General features: G+C 43.0%; 1 long non-coding RNA gene across 1 annotated transcript in view; it reads right to left on the bottom strand.

Annotated features, from left to right (window-relative positions):
- LOC135229177 (uncharacterized) overlaps nucleotides 1-18,895 on the bottom strand; it is a 384,177-nt gene that overhangs the window by 306,053 nt on the left and 59,229 nt on the right. Inside the window, exon 3 of the long non-coding RNA XR_010319942.1 lies at nucleotides 6,525-6,606. This is a non-coding gene — a long non-coding RNA (uncharacterized LOC135229177). The remainder of the gene's footprint in view (nucleotides 1-6,524; nucleotides 6,607-18,895) is intronic.

Below are 18,895 nucleotides of genomic sequence, written 5' to 3'. Positions count from 1 at the left end.
TTCAGTAAAAGAGGTTGAAAAGAGATGAGCATTGCTCTCGTTTGAGTGCTTACACCCCAAATTTACTAAGAAAATCACCCTTATAGAAAACTTCTTTCAATGACGTCACACATTTATTATGAAGTTATAGGGGAATGAGGTCATTTCTAAGTTCCAAAGGAACAAGTTCATTGGAATTCAATAAATGTGGAATTAAAGAAAAATAACTTCTTAAAAAATGAACTACCATAAACAGTGCCACTTTACAATGGAGATTTTGTCTTCCACAGCAGTGCCCCCAAAAGGTGGTGGGTCTTTGGGGAAGAAGAAAGAAACCATGGGGTCTGCAGAGGTGGAGGATGTGGTGATGGAGAGGCCTCCAGGGGTCCCTATGACCAAAGCTTTGGGCTCACAGGTGAGAATAAGTACCCTGAAAGCTCAACTAAATCTACTCTCTATTCTCAGAGGTCTCTACCAGAGGAAAATGCCCAAGAGTCAACAACATCCCAAACAAAAAGTCAAAGCTCCAGGCACAGGAAGATTCCAAAACAATCCGAGAGCTCTTTTCCTTCATCTTCCACCAAGCAGACCTCTCACTCCTCTAGCTACGGGGCTACTTCAGAGAAGCAATGGGTCAGGTGTGCACATTTCACCCAGGTGCACACAGTCAAGGGGGTGGCGGTCGCCTGGCAGACCAAAACCTCCTTTGCCCCCGTGGGCAAGATGCCCCAGGTCTTTGAGGCCGAGCTCTCTGAGGAGAGCACCATCGGCTCTGCCCCCAGACTGGCCAACACTGAGTCCCTGGTCAGCAACCTGGAGCCCTGGCAGGAGGGGCCCCAGACCTGTACCCAGGAGCCCACCGACCAAGAGAAGGAGCATTGGGAGAGCCCCCGCGCAGCCACCCCGGAGTGGCTGGTGACCCGTGAGCACGGCTTCCGCTGCGTGGCCTGCTGTCACGTGTTCGAGTCCCAGGAGGCCCTGGTTGCGCACGCGGCGCATGCTGTGAGCCAGGGCTTCAGCTGCCAGGTCTTCTTTGAAGACCTGCTGGAGAGGCGGCTGCCAAGCTCAGTCCAGCGCAGGCCCCAACGCTGCCACCAGCTGGCCAGGCGTTACCTGATGGCCTCCAAGAAGAGGGAGGTGAGGGAGAAGAGAGCGGTCTGCAGGCACCTGGACGAGCAGCTGGAGAAGCAGAGAGAAGAACTGAAGAGGCTGAGGCACCAGCTGGACAGGCTGAAGAGGCAGGCCAGGCTGCAGAAGGCACAGCACCAAGGCCAGAGGGGGAAGCACCTAAAGACCTGCTAGCACCCTGGGACTAGGAGGAGCAGGGCCTTTGGGCTGGAAACCTAGGCCCTTCAGGAGAGACCTCCATTCAGGTTCGTTTAACCCAGCTTCCCTGGAAGATCCTACCCTCCTTCCCCTCTGATCACCAGTCTTCCACCCCAAGGGCACAAAGAGCTCCAGCCCTAAGGGGGATCTGGATGGAAGAAGCCCCACATAGCTGACCGCAGACACCAGGTCCCCTCAGAGGCTCCCCTGGCCCAGGAGAGGACAGGACAGGCCTCATCTTGATGGTGAGATCTTGGGACCCTAAGGATGAGCACAGCATAAGTAGGGAAAGGGAAATGGGATTTCAGTGGGACTTGGGAGGCTAAGGGGGACCCTGTTGAGGTGTGATGGTGAAGGGGGTATCACTGAGTTCTTTGGAGGAGAAGGAATCAGAGAGATGGCAGGGTGTCAGGAAACCTGCCTGCAGGTGAGCAGTGGGCATAAAGCCCTAAACCAAGGACTCTGGGTCCCTTCCCAGCAGCATACAGGCAGAGAAAGAGGTAGGGCTTGGCAGGAGGAGTGGAGGGCCCGATGAAGGAAAATGAATTCACCCCAGCCATGTCTTCTGGTCTCCCAGGGTGAATTTGGGGTTATGATTAGGAAGCATTGTTGTTGCCTCATTAGGGGAATGTAACTGGGAGGTGGTGTAAAAAAATCCCCCTGGGTGTTAAGAGTTGATCCAGCGCTTGCAGGGTATTTCTTGTAGAGTATGTCCTCGGGTAAGGGGTAGAGCTTTGGAACTTTTTCATCTCCTTTAAATAAAGCTGTACATTCTGGTTCTTGACACGTCAATAAATGTTGTTAATTTTTTTTTTTTTCCTGTGGTCAAATCTGACCTGTCCCGAGGTCAAAGAAATGGAAGAAAAAGGCCCTCTGAGGTGAAAGAAGCAAAAGAAAGGAGAGGCTTCTGAACCTGGGGAGAACAGCGAGAACACAGGTGACCAGAGGTATGGATGGAAGAGGCAAATTCAGGCCCAGACTCAACAGTGGACAAAAAAGACCAAGTCTCAGTCACAACATCAAATCCCAGGTGTGGGGAAGCCCTGGACATGACAGGGATGCATCCATCTCTCTGGGCCATGAGACCACAGAGGGCAGAGGAAAAGGAGGGCAGGGCCTCTAGGATGGGCACCTCCATCCACAGTCTGTCCTGTGTGTATGCCTCAGAGTGACAGAGACAGCTCCTGTGAGGGAGAGGGTCACAGGCAGAGAAAAGCCAAGGTGTTCAGGCCAGGTAAATTCTGCAGTCTCCTAAGGATCCAAAACAAAAATCAGAGATTCTCAGAGGTATCAGGGTGGGAGGGGTTGGCATTCCCAGGCTGGGGAGAGGCTGGCTGGGGAGGTACTGCTTTCTGAAATCTTTTCATCAACATCTTCTTAAAAGCTACCTTCCCAGTTGATGTCCTCTTTTATGCTCTAGGCTCAGACCTCAAAGGGCCTCGAATGCACAAAGGCGGGTTATACAGTGGGTCAAGGCAGGGAGGAGGTGGTACCAGCACATCCAGGAAAGAGAATTTTCTGGAGCGCCATGAGTTACCTAGTGAATCGCACATGGTGTCCAGCCTTCTACATTTAGCTGTAGACATGTGCTTGCAAACGTGTTTGGGGGTTAATTCTACTGAGTTCCCAAAATTATTTTTGGTCATTTCCAGTTATAGAGACCAGAAGAGCTCACTGGTTCCAGGAACAAGAAATCCACTGGATCTGATTATTACTGTCTGTGGTGTGCTCTCCTTCCAGTGATTAAAATCTTTTGTCTGTCATTATAGAAAATTTTCACCTATTTAAAATATCTAACGAAACACATTAAAATATACATGTATCTATAATGTTTATCAATTTCCAAAGTTCTGAAATTATTTTTTATTTTCAAGATTACAGATTTGTATGACAAAAATGTTATGTCAGGGTCCCACCCTCATATGTAATTTGCTCCCGCTCCCACAAGGTATCCAATGTTAATAGACACATGTGTCCTTTCCTACACCTCTCTGCAGGGACACATACACACAGTCACAGGTACACAAGTACATCTGCTGGGGTGTTTGCTTTTATGGAGACTTCGTCTCACTCTACCCACATTGCTCTCGCCCCTTCTTTCACTTGACATTCTACCTTGATTCTCTGTAAGTCATTAGATATGGCACTAACACTATATTTTGGGGTCTTCAACTTACATGAATAATTTAAATAGATGGTATCAACTCAGTACACTTTATCTGGACTTATATATGTTGTTGTTAAAAGCTATCAAGTCAGTTCTGAGTCACAGTGACCCTAGGCACCACAGAACAAAACTCGGTCCGGTCATTGCAATCCTAATAATCGTTGCTATATTTGAGCACACTGTTGCAGCCACTGTATCAATCTCATTGAGGGTCTTCCTCTTTTTCCCTGGACCTCTGCTTTACTAAGCATGATGTTCTTTTCCAGGAACTGGTCCCTCTTGATAAGATCTCCAAAGCCATCCTTACTTCTAAGGAATATTCTGGCTTTCTCTGCTCAAGACAGATTTATTTGTCCGTACACAACACTACTAATACAGAAGCATTATCATCCATGCTTTTTAAGTCCACTCTTCCTGCATGTTCTAATTCTCCTCCCCCTGTTCTTTCCCACAAGTGAATCCAAGGTAATTCAGGTTAACAATGTGGTAAGTCGTTTCTCCTATCCTTGCTTAAACAAGCACACACAGACATACATGTATCCTCATCTTCTCATTTATACACACACATAAACATCAACAGGTATTCAAGCATATTCAAACAATTGATATTGTTTAACCCAGATGTGCTCATTTTATATACACTTCTCTGCACCTTGATTGTTTCAGTAATACTTCCATAATACTTCATAGAGATTTCTCCCACTCAACTACTACAACTCTTTTTCATTCTAAGGACTCCCTGTTTTATTGAGGATGTAGCTTTACCATAAGTTCTCTATCATTCCACCATCAATGGACAAAGTTTGGTCATATTAATAATAACTATCCTTTCTATACTATAGGATTTGTTTCTGTGGAATAGACTCCACAGAGTGAGATTTTCAATTCAAAGGATGTTAAAAGTACAGAGCCACGGCCATGTCTTTCCCCTAGAGGCTGCCATAATGCACCTCTCCAGCCACGTCTCAGGGCATCCTTCTCCCCACAGCCCAGCCAGCCATAGGTGGTGCTGATTTTCCAATTCTGCCAGTTTCACTGGCAGTTTGATATTTTCTTAACTTGGACTATGTTTACTGGGCATGTGGATTTGCTCTGAATGAACTGTTTGAATTCACTGCTCATTGTTCAAGTGCTTAACTTTTATCCTTCTGTGTAAAATGGAAATTGTTATTAAGCCTTGTCATCTCCATTTCACATGATTTTCCAAATCTGTCATTTGTGTATCACATTTTTGCAAGCTTTGTCCCCCAGAACAATCACTTGAGTCAGCACCATTTATTAAATAAATATAATTTTCTTGAAATGCTACCTTTGTAAGTTATTGTGACTTCTTAACAGATTTTCTGTTTCATTGGTCGACTTGTCAGCTTCTATGCTATATAATATCAATTTGTTCTGTTACCCGAAGAGATAGACACCTGTTACTATCCTGCTTTTTCATGTTTTACTTTGGTAAAACCGCCCTGGTTTTGCAGCGATTAAGTGCTCAACTGCTAATCCAAAGAAAGTTTGGCAGGTCGGACCCACCAGGTGGCTCCAAGGGAGAAAGACCTGGTGTTCTGCTCCCGTAATGATTACGACCTAGAAAACCCTATGGGGCAGTCAGATGGGATCGCTTTGAGTCAAAAATCGTCTCCAAGTCTCATAACAACAGGAATATTCTTTGTTATCTACTGTACTATTTGTAGCATATGATTACTGTATACAGTTCAAAACAACTATCTTAATATTCCGGCTAGAAATGCATTCCACTTATATATTAGTTTTAGGGACCTCCATTTAATTGACAAGACATTCCATTTGAAAATATGGCATATTTTTGCATATATTCAGGTTTCATTTTATGTACTTTAATACATTGTCTTCCCTCATAGAGGTCCTTTGCTGCTCTGGTTAAAACAATGTTTTGCTAAATATTTTACAGTTTTGGACACAGTGTGATACAGTCAAGTAGTAGGGGAAAGAGAAGGGTCTGCCCTTCCCACCCTTGCCAATTTTAGACCCTTATTCTATACTGGAGAGAAACCATTGATTTTGATGCATTTGTCTTTTATGCAGGTATGTAATTATATCATCATTATTTTAAATATCTTTTAATACTTGTACTAGTTATTTAAATTTTCTAGTTCATTCCTTCACCTAAAAACTATGTTGAGTGATACCAAAATTTTTGTCTAGTTCCAAATTTATCGGAATGGGTTTAATATTTTTCCATTTATCTCACACCTGATAAGTTTGGGGATTTGTTATGCACCAATAGATAACTAATACTCTGAGCTACTGACCTTTATGGTAATCTACACACAACTTGTTTGTGACAGTTAAGTACTTCCACCTGGCCTCTGTTCAGCTGGGATACCATGATTTACATTGCTACTAGGCTGCCCAGCCTCCACTAAAACCTGAGCCTATAGAGAATTGTTCTTGTTAGCTGTCATCGAGTCCTTTCTGACTCATGACCACCCCATGTGGGCATAGTAGAAGTGTTCAGTAGGGTTTTCAAGGCTGTGATCCTTTAAAAGCAGATCGTCAGGACTGTCTTCTGAGGTGCCTTTGAGTAGGTTCAAACCACCAAACTTTCAGCTAGTATAGAACACTTAACTGTTTGTGGCATCCAGGGACCCCCTGCAAAGGTACATATTGGTAAGCTCCATGTTGCTGGTGCTCCCCTCAGCTCTACATTCCTTATTCTTTTAATGAAATGGGTGTCCTTCAGGACCTCCAAGAAATGGTCTTATAGAAGACTAACTCAGACATGCCCACATATTGGAGGCTTTTATTCCCTCTTCCAACACCTGACACAGTAGGTCTGGTATTTCGATTTCATAGAATGTGGGCCGCTGCCTTTTCCAAACTTCCAAAAGCAATCCCACAGCATATTAAACCCATTTCCAGAACCCTTGCTATGGCAATAAATCCTTGTCAACAAACAAAGTCTACATAAGAATTAGAGTGTTTCCTTGAATGGACAACATTTTACATGCCTCCATAAAGAAAATGCCTCAAGGGCAAAGTTTAAGAGTAAACCAAGGCATTTCCCATCACTCCTTACCTGAGAGGCTCTTCATGAGGATTTCCTGACACACATGGCAAAGGACATAGTAGACACTGCCTTCTTTTTTACCTCTTCCCTCCTAAACAAACAGAAACCTTTGCTAAGATGTCAGGTGTCAATTCCCAACTCCTCTTCTTATCCTGTATGTAAGTTCTGTAATGAGACCAGGACCCAGGCAGTATTTCCCATCTTTCAAAGTTTGGAGGTCCAGTGAAATCCTGTTACAAGTCACTAGATCAGCCCAGGAGCTGGAAGACGGAAATTCCTGGTCCTCTGACAACTGGGAAGGGCAGGGTGGGATTGGGCAGAGCCTCCTTGACCATCACTTGCCCCAAGAGGCTCTGGAGGCTGCTTCATGTTATAAGTCAAAGGCCCTTCCAGCCCAGTCGCATAAGAGCAGGGAAAGGCTTTTTCCATTGAAAGAAAAGATGGGCTCAGGAGCAGCAGGTTTGAGGCCATTCAGCTTCGGTCAGCTTTGCGGCTTCAGGACATCCTGGCCGCTGGTCACCTTCACAGCTGGGCCTTTATACCTTTTCACCTCTCTCCCATTTTTCTCCCAGTACCATGGGCTGTGGCTTCTGCTAGTTTCAAAGATTTCAGTGTTTCTGTAGCTCCTCGTCCCGCTCAGAGGAGGCAGGTTTGCAGGGTGTGAGGGACAAACCCATAGTGCTGCTTAGGTGTCCTTCAACAGAAACCCTCCTGAGGTGACAAACTGTCCTGACTGATCCTGAGACCAAGACAGAGAGAAACTCAGTGAAAGGGTCATTGGCTTCTGCAAGTGTCAGCGCTCTCAGGGTCATGTCCTGGGGTCATGCCCAATTGCAGGAAAAATGAACTGACTCTGAACCAGTACACAGGCCCCGGAAGCCTCAGGAGGATTCTGTCTTAGTCTAACTCAGCACTGGGGAAATCCTCATGGGGTGGGAGCAGTGATATTCCTGGGATCTTTATTCTAAATTTTCAGAGCAGTTGATACAGTCTTGAGGTAGGAAAAGAGAAAGCTTGGGACCACAGGAGGGTGGCAAAAGAAGGAGCCTCTTATCACTCACTCCCTCTGGGGTCTTGTTCAGGTTTTTTTTTTTAATGCAACTTGGGCTCCAGGCAGGCACTTATTTCTAAAGTTGTATTTCTCTGTTTTAATTTATGATATCTAAGTCAAATCTGGAGTCTGGAGCTCATTTTGATAATTCGTCTTTAGTCTGTGCAGACAAGAGTCCGCTCACACCCATAATGAGAGCAGAGGAAATAAATTCCTCTTGCTCCTCAAACTAAGAGTACCACACTTGGGGAGCTCTCCTAGGGCAGCGCAGGCGGTGAGTCCACTCTGGGGCCCTGGGAGGGGGATGGGGTGGGTGCCAGGCAGTGTGGCTTCTGTGGCTTCACCTTCTTCTCCGGGAAGTGCATCTCGAAGGCCTCCACATTCGGATCCTGACGCTAACCACAAGTTCCCACCCTTCTGTGTCCACTGTCTGGACCCAAGTCCTCACATGCCTCCTCTGCCCTCCTATCCCATCATATGCGCTGTGATCAGGCTCAAGTGTGTACCCTGGGTCTCGCCCTCTATGGCCTTATGCTTCCCCTAGTTCTGTTGGGACCTGCCAGCCTGGTGGGTCTGAGGTCCAGGTGGGGCTGGGTGGGCTGGGACTGTCACAAAAGGCTCCTGAAGCCAGCTCTTTCCTGCTCCCCGCCAGCTTGTGGCAGGGCTGCCTGGGACCTCGCGCCTCCCCTGGGTGCCCCTCTCTGAGCATCCCTGCCGCCCCCTCCCCTAGTTCTTGAGGCGCCTTCTCTTGATGCACAGGTGCAACTGGGCACCCCACCGCACTGAACCCGAAGTCAGTTCTCAGCTAGATTATACACCTGAACCTGAAATGCACAACCTTAAAACCACTAGAACCAATAACTTGTTGTCATCTAATCCATTCCAACTCATAGGAACCATAAAGGGCAGAGTAGAACTGCCCTATAGGGTTCCCAAGGAGCGCTCGGTGGACTTGAACTGCCAACCTTTTAGTTAGCAGCTGTAGCTTTTAACCACTACTCCACAAGGTTTCTTAAAACTGCTAGATAGGTGTGAAATGAAAAAAGGAAAATAAAAAAAATTAAGAAAAAAAAAACAATTACAGAATATGTAAAAGAAAAAAATAACAAAAGAAAAAAACAACTACAAAAAAATCACATAATATGAGACTGTAACCTCACATTATGGACTCAAGGAGGCTGGGTTGTATCTTTCTTTGCAAATAAGTCTTAGATAAGGGAATTGGTACCAGGAGTAGATACACACTCTCACTTCAGGAAAATGGAAAATCTGGGATTAATTGACCTGGATCAGGTGGAAAACAGTGATAACCACATAATATTTAAAGATGAAATCCTAACAGCCTAAAACATGCAGTGGAAATTTTTCTAAGGAAAGTAGCATCAGAAGAGGCCTTTAATCACTACACAAAATGGGTCAGTAGTTCGAGATCTCCCTACAAAGATGGAATCAACTCGATGGCCAACTGGTTTTGGGTTTGGTAGATCACTTTTAGGCAGGTTCCAGCAAACGTGCAAAAAACAGATCATTTCAACCTTGTACACAGTCAATAAAGAAGAGAAAGCTATGAGATGCTCCCCAACTTGTTCCCTAAGGCTACTTTAATATTGATACCAAATTAGAAAAGGAAGGTATAAGAAGAGTTACAGGACAAGCACACTAAGCAACTGAGATGCAAAAATCTACATAAAATGCTGGCAAAGAAATCCAGCAAAGTATAAAGCACGTAATATGCGAGCATCAAGGGGGTTTATTGTCAGCATACAAGCTTGAGTGAACTTTAAAGATTTAATAATTTAATTCACCACATGTGTAGGTTAAGGAAGAAAAGACATAGGTTCACCTCAAGAGACGGTGAAAAAGCAGTGATAAAATCCAACCACACTGAGACATAAGAACTCTGAGCAAACATGGAACAGAAAAGGAGTTCCCGAATGTGGAAAACTACAACTAGCATGATAGTTCCTGGTGAAATGTGGGACATTCTCTTTAAAATTAATTAGAAATAAAATCAGGATGCTTTCTCTCATTATTTCTATTAAATATTTAACACTGGAGTACAAAAAGAAAAACATATAACTCTTATTATTCATAGATTATAGGAATGTCTCCACAGAAAAATTTAAAAACCATAGAAAATATTGGAATTAATATTAGTAAATCATAAATTTTTTTTTTTTTATAAATACGAAGTAAAAAATAAAGTGAATGTCTATGCAGCAGCATCAAGGCAACTCTGTCATAGCTCTCAGTGAAAGCAGAGGGCACTGACAGGGAAACAGCAGGATTCAGGTGGGCTAGACGAAGGAGGAGAGAGCACTATTTTACACTGGGCTGGATTTATAAGGACCGGTATGTGTGTTAGTTACCTAGTGCTGCCGAAAGAAAAAAAAAAAAAAAAACACACAATTGGGTGGCTTTAAAGAACAGAAATTTATTTTCTCACAGTTCAGGAGCCTACCTGTCTGAATTCAGGGCATGGCTTACGTCTACATCAGCTTCTAAAAGCTTCCAGCCACCCTTTGTGTTCCTGGTCTTGTAGATGCATCTGCTCCGTTGTCTGTCTTCCTCTGCCACTGAGTGTGTCTGTGTCTATTCTGCTCTTTGTATAACTCAGAAGGGACTAGGTTTAGGACGCAACCTACACTAGTATGGCCTCATTAATATAATTTTAAAATCCCCTATATCCAAATCAGGTCACATTTACTGGTACAGTGGTTAGGATTTCAACATACCTTTTGGGGTTACACAATTCAGTCCATAATAGTGCCCTCACCAGATACTCTGGACTGAGAATACTACCATGAGCAGTTGAGAGTGGTTCTATTTTTTTTTTCTGCATTAGTTGTTTGTAACTTGTCTCAGTGGTCACTCATATGAACTTTGGAGCAACTTTTATGAAGACCCTGACCAACCTTTTGTACCCATGTCCATTGTGTGGAAAAACACACAGACTCCCATCACTGAAGCCTTGGGAAATTCATTGATAAGTGTGGGGAATGGAGTTGGGATCAGAATTGTTTTGTGGCCTTGATAACATGGCATAGCTGTTAGATACCCACATGGAAATATCAGGTAATAATACTAACAGCTAACACTTACTGAGTACATGCAGTGGTGCCAGGATTCTTGTAAGGGCTTCTCCTTTCCTAAGATATTTGTTCTGCATGATAGCCCTATGCGGAATGTATCATTATAATGCACATTTTATACATGAAGAGGCCGATACAGAGATTTAAGCTGATATTTGAGTATAAGTCTGGACCCAGGAGGAGTTGAAATGGCTGGAGGTGTAAATCTCACATCCTCAGCTACAGACCGATGGCTGTGGACTCACTGAGGCATCTCAGAGAGAGGGTGTCAACACAGAGAGAGGACTAAACACCGAGCCCTAGGGCACCCTGACGCCTACAAGCTGGCCAGGTGAACCACAGCCAACAAAGCTCTCTGAAGGCCAGTGTGGTTCCTGGAAGGTGGTCTGTCCTTTCTCTAGGCCGAATTTCCCCACTGTCCTTCCCACCTGCACTGCCTTGTCCCCTTCCTAATGGCAGGGACAGTGTGTAACTTTCACCACTGCCCAAGATTCCAAGGTTACAATAACATTGGTATGGAAAGCAGAATGATGGAGTCAGGAAGCCTGGTGGTCACATGCAACCAGTTGGAAACAGAAAAGAGCAAATAAAGACGGGGAGAAGACCGTGAGCCAGAGGAGTAGGAGAAATGAATATTTCCTGAGTGCTAAGTAAGGCTGGGCGTCTGCTAGTGGCATGTAGTTCCTCATTTAAACTTCAGAGGGACACAATTAGTGGAATAGACATTGCTATCCACTTTCATCATGCAAACATTTTATTATCTTTAATTTTAACAGTAACTTCTTACAAAAACAAATGAGAAAATAGAAAAGAGTATAATAAAAGAATAAAAAAAGAAAACATCTCATCAATTCAGTACTATCATTTTGCCTCAGCAGCTACACATTTTTGTTGTTGATGTAAATATAACACACAACCTTTGCCAAGTGAACGAGTTGTACAGGTGTACACATTACTGACAGGAATTACATTAATCGGCTGTGCAACCCTACCCTTAATCTGTGTGATTTTTCCATAATTGTAAACAGAAGCTCAGTTTCCATATGCAATAAAAAAAAAATACAATAACACCCCTTTATTCCCTCCCTCCTGTCCCTGGGAACCCCTATGAACTTTCATCTCTATACATTTGCCTGTTTTTGTAAAAGGCATGCTTTTTAATTTGAAAGTTCATGACAAGCTACAAGGGTGAATTCATGTGGAAGCAGAAGTTATTTGCAATACATACATCCTACTACAAACTTGGTTCTAAAATATACAAAGGATGATTCATAAAGAAAAAAAAGAATTCAATAGAAAGACAAGTAAATACTTGAACGCTCTCTAAAAGATTTCTGTATGGCCAACATCCATATGGAAAGGGACTACATCAGTTATCAGAGGAATTCTAATAAAAGCTCACAATGTGATCCTAATCCTGCACACCAGAATGGCTAAAATAAAAAAATAAAAAAAAAATGGAAATACCAACTATTTGGTAGAACATGGAGCAACTGGAATTCTAATCTACTGCTAGTGAAAGTGCAATTTGGTACAACCACTTTAAAAATGCTTTGGCCATATCTACTAAAGCTGTGAACATCCATATATTCTATGACCCAGCAATTCTACTTCTAGATACATACCCAATAGAAATGGGTACATATGTTCACCAAAACACATAAGTCTAACCATCTGCTAAGGAATGAACACCCTCCTTCTGAATGCCTAACTTTTGTTTTTAATTGTTCTTTAGATGAAGGTTTACAGAGCAAAGTAGCTTCTCATTAAACAGTTAGGACATATATTGTTTTATGACATTGGTTACCAACTCTAAGACATGTCAACACTCTCTCTTCTTGACCTTGGGTCCCCTATTACCAGCTTTCCTGTCCTCTCCTGCCTTCTAGTCCTTGTTCCTGGGCTGGTATGCCCCTGGAGTCTCATTTTGTTTTATGGGCCTGTCTAATCTTTGGTTAAGGGTGAACCTCAGGAGTGACTTCTTTATTGAGCTAAAAGGATGTCTGGGGGTCATATTCTCAGGGTTTCTCCAGTCTCTGTCAACCTAGAATTCTGGGGTTTTTTTTTTTTTTGAATTAGGATTTTGTTCTATATTTTTCTCCAGTTCTGTCCTGAATGCCTCACTTAAAAAGCACTATTCTCGTCTGTTCTAAGGTGATGGCCATATATAATGATAAGCTTATAAAGAAAAGTCTAGAGCTTTCTGTGAAATGCAGCAGCAAATCTCTAGAGGCTCATGTTCTTATAGCTTCTGTTCCCTCTGGAGCTACTGCTTCTGTCTGTCCTTCTGCTGGGTGCACCATGGAACCAGTTATAAAATTCAACCTCATCTTATAAATTCACAGGAGTCCTACTCACACAAAATTTTTATTAGCTATGAGAACAGGTGTGTAGAGGAGGTATAGAAGGGATTTCTATTGCAGCAAAGCAAAACCTTAAAATGAAATGGCTGGGAATGGCGGGCCTCCTTCTGTAAAAATGCTTTTCTACATGGAATATGGGAAAATGCAGTTAAGATATGGCTTATGCAGAAAGGCAAAACGGAGTGCTTGCAGCAATTTGGTAATCATTTAGATCTTCTGTAAAAATATTTTCATCCTTTTTCTCATAGCTTCCAGGAAATGAAATTCCAAAAGGATCGCATATTTAAAAGTAAAATACATCACCATACAAATTTCAGAAGAAACTATGAGAGGTTTTGTTTTGCTTTTTGTTGGTAAAAGAGAAAGATTTTCTAAAAATCCCAAAGCTGTGAAGGCTCAAACTGGTAAGATACAGATATAGACGTTTGGCATATGAAAAACTATATGAAGAAAGCAAAAATACAGGCAAAAATCTGAAGAAAAATTCATAGGCTAAGGATTTGGAAGATATAGAAATGGTCAATAATCACATGATAAGAAGCTCAACCTCATTAGTCATTAGGGAAATGCGAATCAAAACCAAAACGCACTATTATTTCAAAACCACTGAGATGGCTCAAATCAACAGGATGGACAACACAAGTGGTGAGGATGTGGAGAAACTGGAACCCTCATACATTGCTGGTGGACATGAAACATGATCCAATCGCTTCGGAAAACAGTTAGGTGCTTGCTCAGAAAGTTAAACATAGAGTTAGTATGCAACATAGCAATCCCACTCCTAGGTATGCATCCAGGACAACTGAAGCACGTTCACATAATAACTTACAAAAGAATTTTCATAGTAGAATTATTTATAAATAGCGAAAATGTGGAGAGAATCCAAAAGTCATGAACTGATAAACTGTGGTATACTCGTAAAATGGAATATTACTCAGCCATTAAAAGGCATCAGGTACTAATACACGGCAGTATATGGACAAACCTTGAGAACGTTATGCTAAGTGAAAGAAGCCAAACAGAAATGACTGCATGGTACATGATTCCATTTACATGAAATATCCAGAACAGACAAACCAACACAGACAGGAAGTAGATTAGCAGTTGCTATGTCTTGGAGGAAAGGAGTAATGAGATGACTACTAATATGTAGGGCATTTATTTACAGGGTACTGAAAATATCCTGAAGCTAGACAGTGGTGATTGTTGCACAACTCTGTCCATATACTAGAAACCACAGAATTGTGCACATTATAAAAGGCAATGTTATGGCCGGTGAATTATATCTCAATAGAAATATTTGTGATTCCCGAAAGACTAACATTTCAGTTAAATATATAGAACCCATAAATCAGTAGGCGAAAAGAACCCATTTTACCATATCTCTCTCCAGCCAAAGTGAAGGGGTACATTCTATTAATACATCTTATTTTTTTATCTCTTCATTAACAAGTTCTGTTCTCATTATACATAACTAGTCTCCATTTCTAATCATACATAACTAGTCTCCATTTCCTTATGTCAGTTTTCACTATTGTAACTACATAAACAGAGCACTTCCATAGTTTTTATAAAAACCCACTCACTCATTCAATCAGACATATCATTTTTGGAAGCTTCTTAGGTGCCAGGAACCAGGATACTCTGACCAACACAGCAGACAAGGTCCTGCCTGCATGGGCCTTCTATTTTTGTGGAGCACTCAGATGATAAACCAGCCAAACAGTATGTAATGTTACCTAACATCAGGAGGGAGGAGTATAATTTTGGAGGTGTCCCAAGCTGTGTCTCTCTCATGAAGAGTTCCCTCTTGCCTCTGAACCCAGTGGAAAGTAAACACTTTGAAGGAACTGTGAGGTCAGTAAGTGTGAAAAAAGACATTTCATTTCAGTTTCATTTTGTTGGTTTTACCTGCTATGCTGTCCACATTTTTTTAAACACTATCCTGCAGCTGACATCAACCAACCCCCCAAAAAACAAAAACAAAACCCGATGCCATGCAGTCGATTCTGACTCACAGCGACCCTGTAGGACACAGTAGGGTCTCCAAGGAGTTCCTCGTCTTAGGACACAAATAATTCCTGCTTATGAGAATCTGAAAGTTGTTCACTGTGGATGTGTGAGGGACTCAGTAACACTTGCAGAGATTCCATGTGGGTGTGGTGCTCAAGTGTGAGCATTGGGGGGAATGGACCCCATGTGCACTTTGCATCCTTCTGGAGATTATGATACAACAAACATTCCCTCTTCATTGTCCTGCATCTTGTAAGAGAACAGAGGGAATTGTTAGGCAGAACCATTTGAAAATGCATGGCAAGAAATTTTATTGAAACATTAAATTCAAAATAAAATCTTCCTACGTTTTTCAACCTTCCCTACCTCATTTCAAGAGGTAACTGGACTCACAGAGTTAAAGCCCTGAAACTTCGAGACTCTGAAGAGTCTGTTGTAAGAGTCTCAGCTCATTGCAGTAATCACATTGAGTGAACTGGAAACCAAGGGAAGAGTGGGAGTCAGACAGCAGAGACCTACACATTGGGAAGGGGTGAAGCCTGCTTCTTGATAATGCCCTGGGCTAGGTGGCAGCACCTCAAAGGGTAATGCAGGCACACAAGTAGACAAACCACGTTACGGTGTTCCCAGCCCTGCCAAGGTTCTCATGCTCCATCTGGGAATGGAAGCGGCAGAGACAATGCTTCTAGAGAGATCACCCACATAGGCTGAGGCGATGGGTGTGTTAAAGATCTCTAAACCTTGGTCCTTCTTTAGACCCCAGGGTACCTAGAAAATAAACCAACACCAAATATACCCCTGCAAAGAAGTAAGGTTAAAATTTTACCCCAATTTTGTAAGCCGAGAGCTCTGAGTTGGAATTCAGTTTATTTAAAGAAATATCAAGTTTTCTTGCACACATGAATTTGTGCTGATTCACTTACAATTCATATTATTCATTCATCCACGAAGTCAGCAAACATTTACACTATAACAGCTACATGTGAGACCCTATGGCAGTTGCTCTTGATGATGAAATGACTCAGAGAATTTCCCTCAATGCCTGGTGAGAGAAACAGCCAAGTTAACAGTTGTATCAGTCATGTATTGCTGTGTAACAAATGACCCCAAATTGTCGTGTCTTAAAAGAGCAACAATTTACCAGCTCACAATTTTTCAAGTTGTCAGTTTGGAGCTCTTCTGATCTGGGTCAGCCTCAGTGGCTCACAACACGGCTTCCTCATGTGTCTACAATTTGCTTCCAGGTAGCTGGGAGCCAGTTCATAACATCAAGTCAGTGAAACCGCTAGATCCTCCCTCCGTTGGTCTTCCATCATCTAGCAGGCTGGCCTGAGGGTGTTCCCATGAGTTCTCAGGGTTTAAGAGCAACAAAAGGGAAGTCTCAATGTAAAGTCTTTCAACTCTCTCATTTTATCAGGTTTTCTACCATCCCAATGTCCAAAACAATAACGTCAGCCCCAACTGAGGGATGGAGAAAGACTCCTACTGCTAATGAAAGGCGCTCCAGAGTCTCATAGAAGGCATGGGCACAGAGAGAGGATAAATGTGTAGACATTTCTTACATCAACCACAAAAAGTAAATGCAATTGTGTTTTATGCTGTGGTAAAGGGTTTTGCAGGTACAATGGAGTAGGGAGCAAGAAGTGAACAAATCTACCAGGAGGATATTTAGGGAAGTGATGTCTGAACCAAGTTGAGAATATGATTGGATAGTTAAGGCGTGAAAAAAGGCCCGGGTCCAGGAAGCCCCATGTCTTCTCCAGAGAGAAGTCTGAGGAGACAGGCTGAAGCCACTTAGGCATTTGGTACATTTGTGACCAGATGCAGATCATCTTTTGTTCTACTGTTTTCCAACCACTCGTCCCTATTTATAGTTTGGAGTCATACAAGAGTAGACCCTAGCATTTCCCTGTTGAAAATTTATTTTCCTCTGAGAAGTCATCACCACCCCAATGTTCTTAATTGCTTCCTCAAATGCTGTCTCCATTTAGCAGCTCCTTTTCTAAATGGGCTCCAGAGTGAAAGCAGAGCCTGGAAGATGCACAGGTCATGGACTTTCCCCCAGTCAACTCCTAAACCTCCCATTCTGGCTGGCCACAAATTCCTGAGTCTTAGCATTTTATGGTGAGCTCATAAGCCCAATCTGTTCCAATGGGGTCAGTTCTCTTAACCACCATGCTTCACCAGAGAGTAGGCCATAAGATGGGATGGGAGAGAAAATCTTCTAGTCACGGGGAAGAGCCTGTGTGAAGCCTCAGAGGCTAAGGAGACCTGAGAGGTGTTCAGAGTGGACATTGTATGACCAGGGCTGGAGAGACATGATTCCAAGAGAGTCAAATGAGAAGTTTTGGAGAAATCAACTCCTGGTCACACTGTAACGATTCCCTGTACTCTCTCTCTCCCCACCAAGGGATAGTAACGACATGGAGTGCAGAGAAAAGTTGCAATTCCTTTTTATATCTAAGCCCCCTTTTCCCACTCTGGGACTGGCAGTATTCAAGCTCCTACTTGAACAGTTCCATATTTTTCTTTTTGCTGTGTTTCTATTTAAAGTGGACCCATGGAACTGAGCAATGTCAGGAATGATGTCACACAGGGTTATGGAAGCCATGCCATTCATGCTGATCTCACCTCCTCTTTTGGAGAGGGTGTCGATCTGAGATCCTGTGGGAGAGCACCTGGAACTACTCTATCACAGAAATTCTGGACTAAACCGGGGTCCCCAAGTCACCAAACGGTCATGCATCATGAAGAACTGGGAAAAGGGATAAAGATCCTTCAGAACATCATTATGATTGGACATCTTCACCCAGAGAGGATGAAACAGTGATATACAAGGAAGAGGCCTTTCTCTAAGACTCTAGATAAGGGTGAGAGGAAAAATTGTCCCAGATTGATGTGTGTTATGGAACAAAGGGTCTGGTTTCCACCAGAAAAGACAGCCATGATAGGACAAGATGAAGGAATTGGGAATGGATAAGGTCATAAGGAGGAGCGTCCTGAGAAAGCATTTCCTGTCATTTGGTTGGCAATTAACCAAATTCTTATATCAATAAGAAATGTAGGAATAAGTGAGGGATCAAGCTACAGAATTCATTGGGAGTTCGAGAGCTTTCCAGGCACTCTGTTGTTTAGGATCTGTACCTGGTGGAAAGGAAGGAAGCCAGTGCATAACTAGGGCAGAGAGTATAGGATGGGGGAAAGGGTGGTTAGAGAGAAGCATACTTATTATATTTTCTAATGACATGATATTAATGTACTATGTGAAGAATTAAGAAAATATCTCAGGAGGTTCTGGCAGTGAGAAGTTGAAGGAGCCCAGAGCCCACATCATTGAGGGCAGAAGATGGCTTGCAGACTCCTCCCCTAGATTCAGGAACTCCCCTTCTCCTCCTATGTCTTCTCCCCACATCTCCCGAAGGGCCTAAAAAACCCTCACAGCAAAGAGAGCTATAGGATAGAATTTTTTTACATTCCTACTTTTCTGAACCTGAATTTTGTCTAGAATCTTTAATTTGCCACTCCTTTCAGGGCAGTTTTGTTGCCCTCTCCACTACCATTATTTTTGCTGCCCCCCACCACTACTCCAGTGCTGCCCTCCACTGGCCCTATTTCCTTTTGCTTCCTAGGTTTCTAACTGGCCTCTAAAACCCTCTTGAGAGATCCCCTGCTGCAACTTCTGTCACGGAGTCTGCACTCCACTCCCAAGATGCTTCCATCTCTTTCTTCCTTAACTCGCCAATCCTACCTTCATACTCAGAAAAATACAGACCCTTATGTTGACATATACAACCCACCCACACACACAGTTGATGTGGTTGTGTCTTGGCTACTGAGATTTGTACCATCGGACTCTCAAAT

This window comes from Loxodonta africana, unplaced genomic scaffold (assembly GCF_030014295.1).
Source record: "Loxodonta africana isolate mLoxAfr1 unplaced genomic scaffold, mLoxAfr1.hap2 scaffold_114, whole genome shotgun sequence".
In the NCBI taxonomy this organism is placed as follows: domain Eukaryota; kingdom Metazoa; phylum Chordata; class Mammalia; order Proboscidea; family Elephantidae; genus Loxodonta; species Loxodonta africana.
This window is presented reverse-complemented; position numbering and strand designations above follow the sequence as displayed.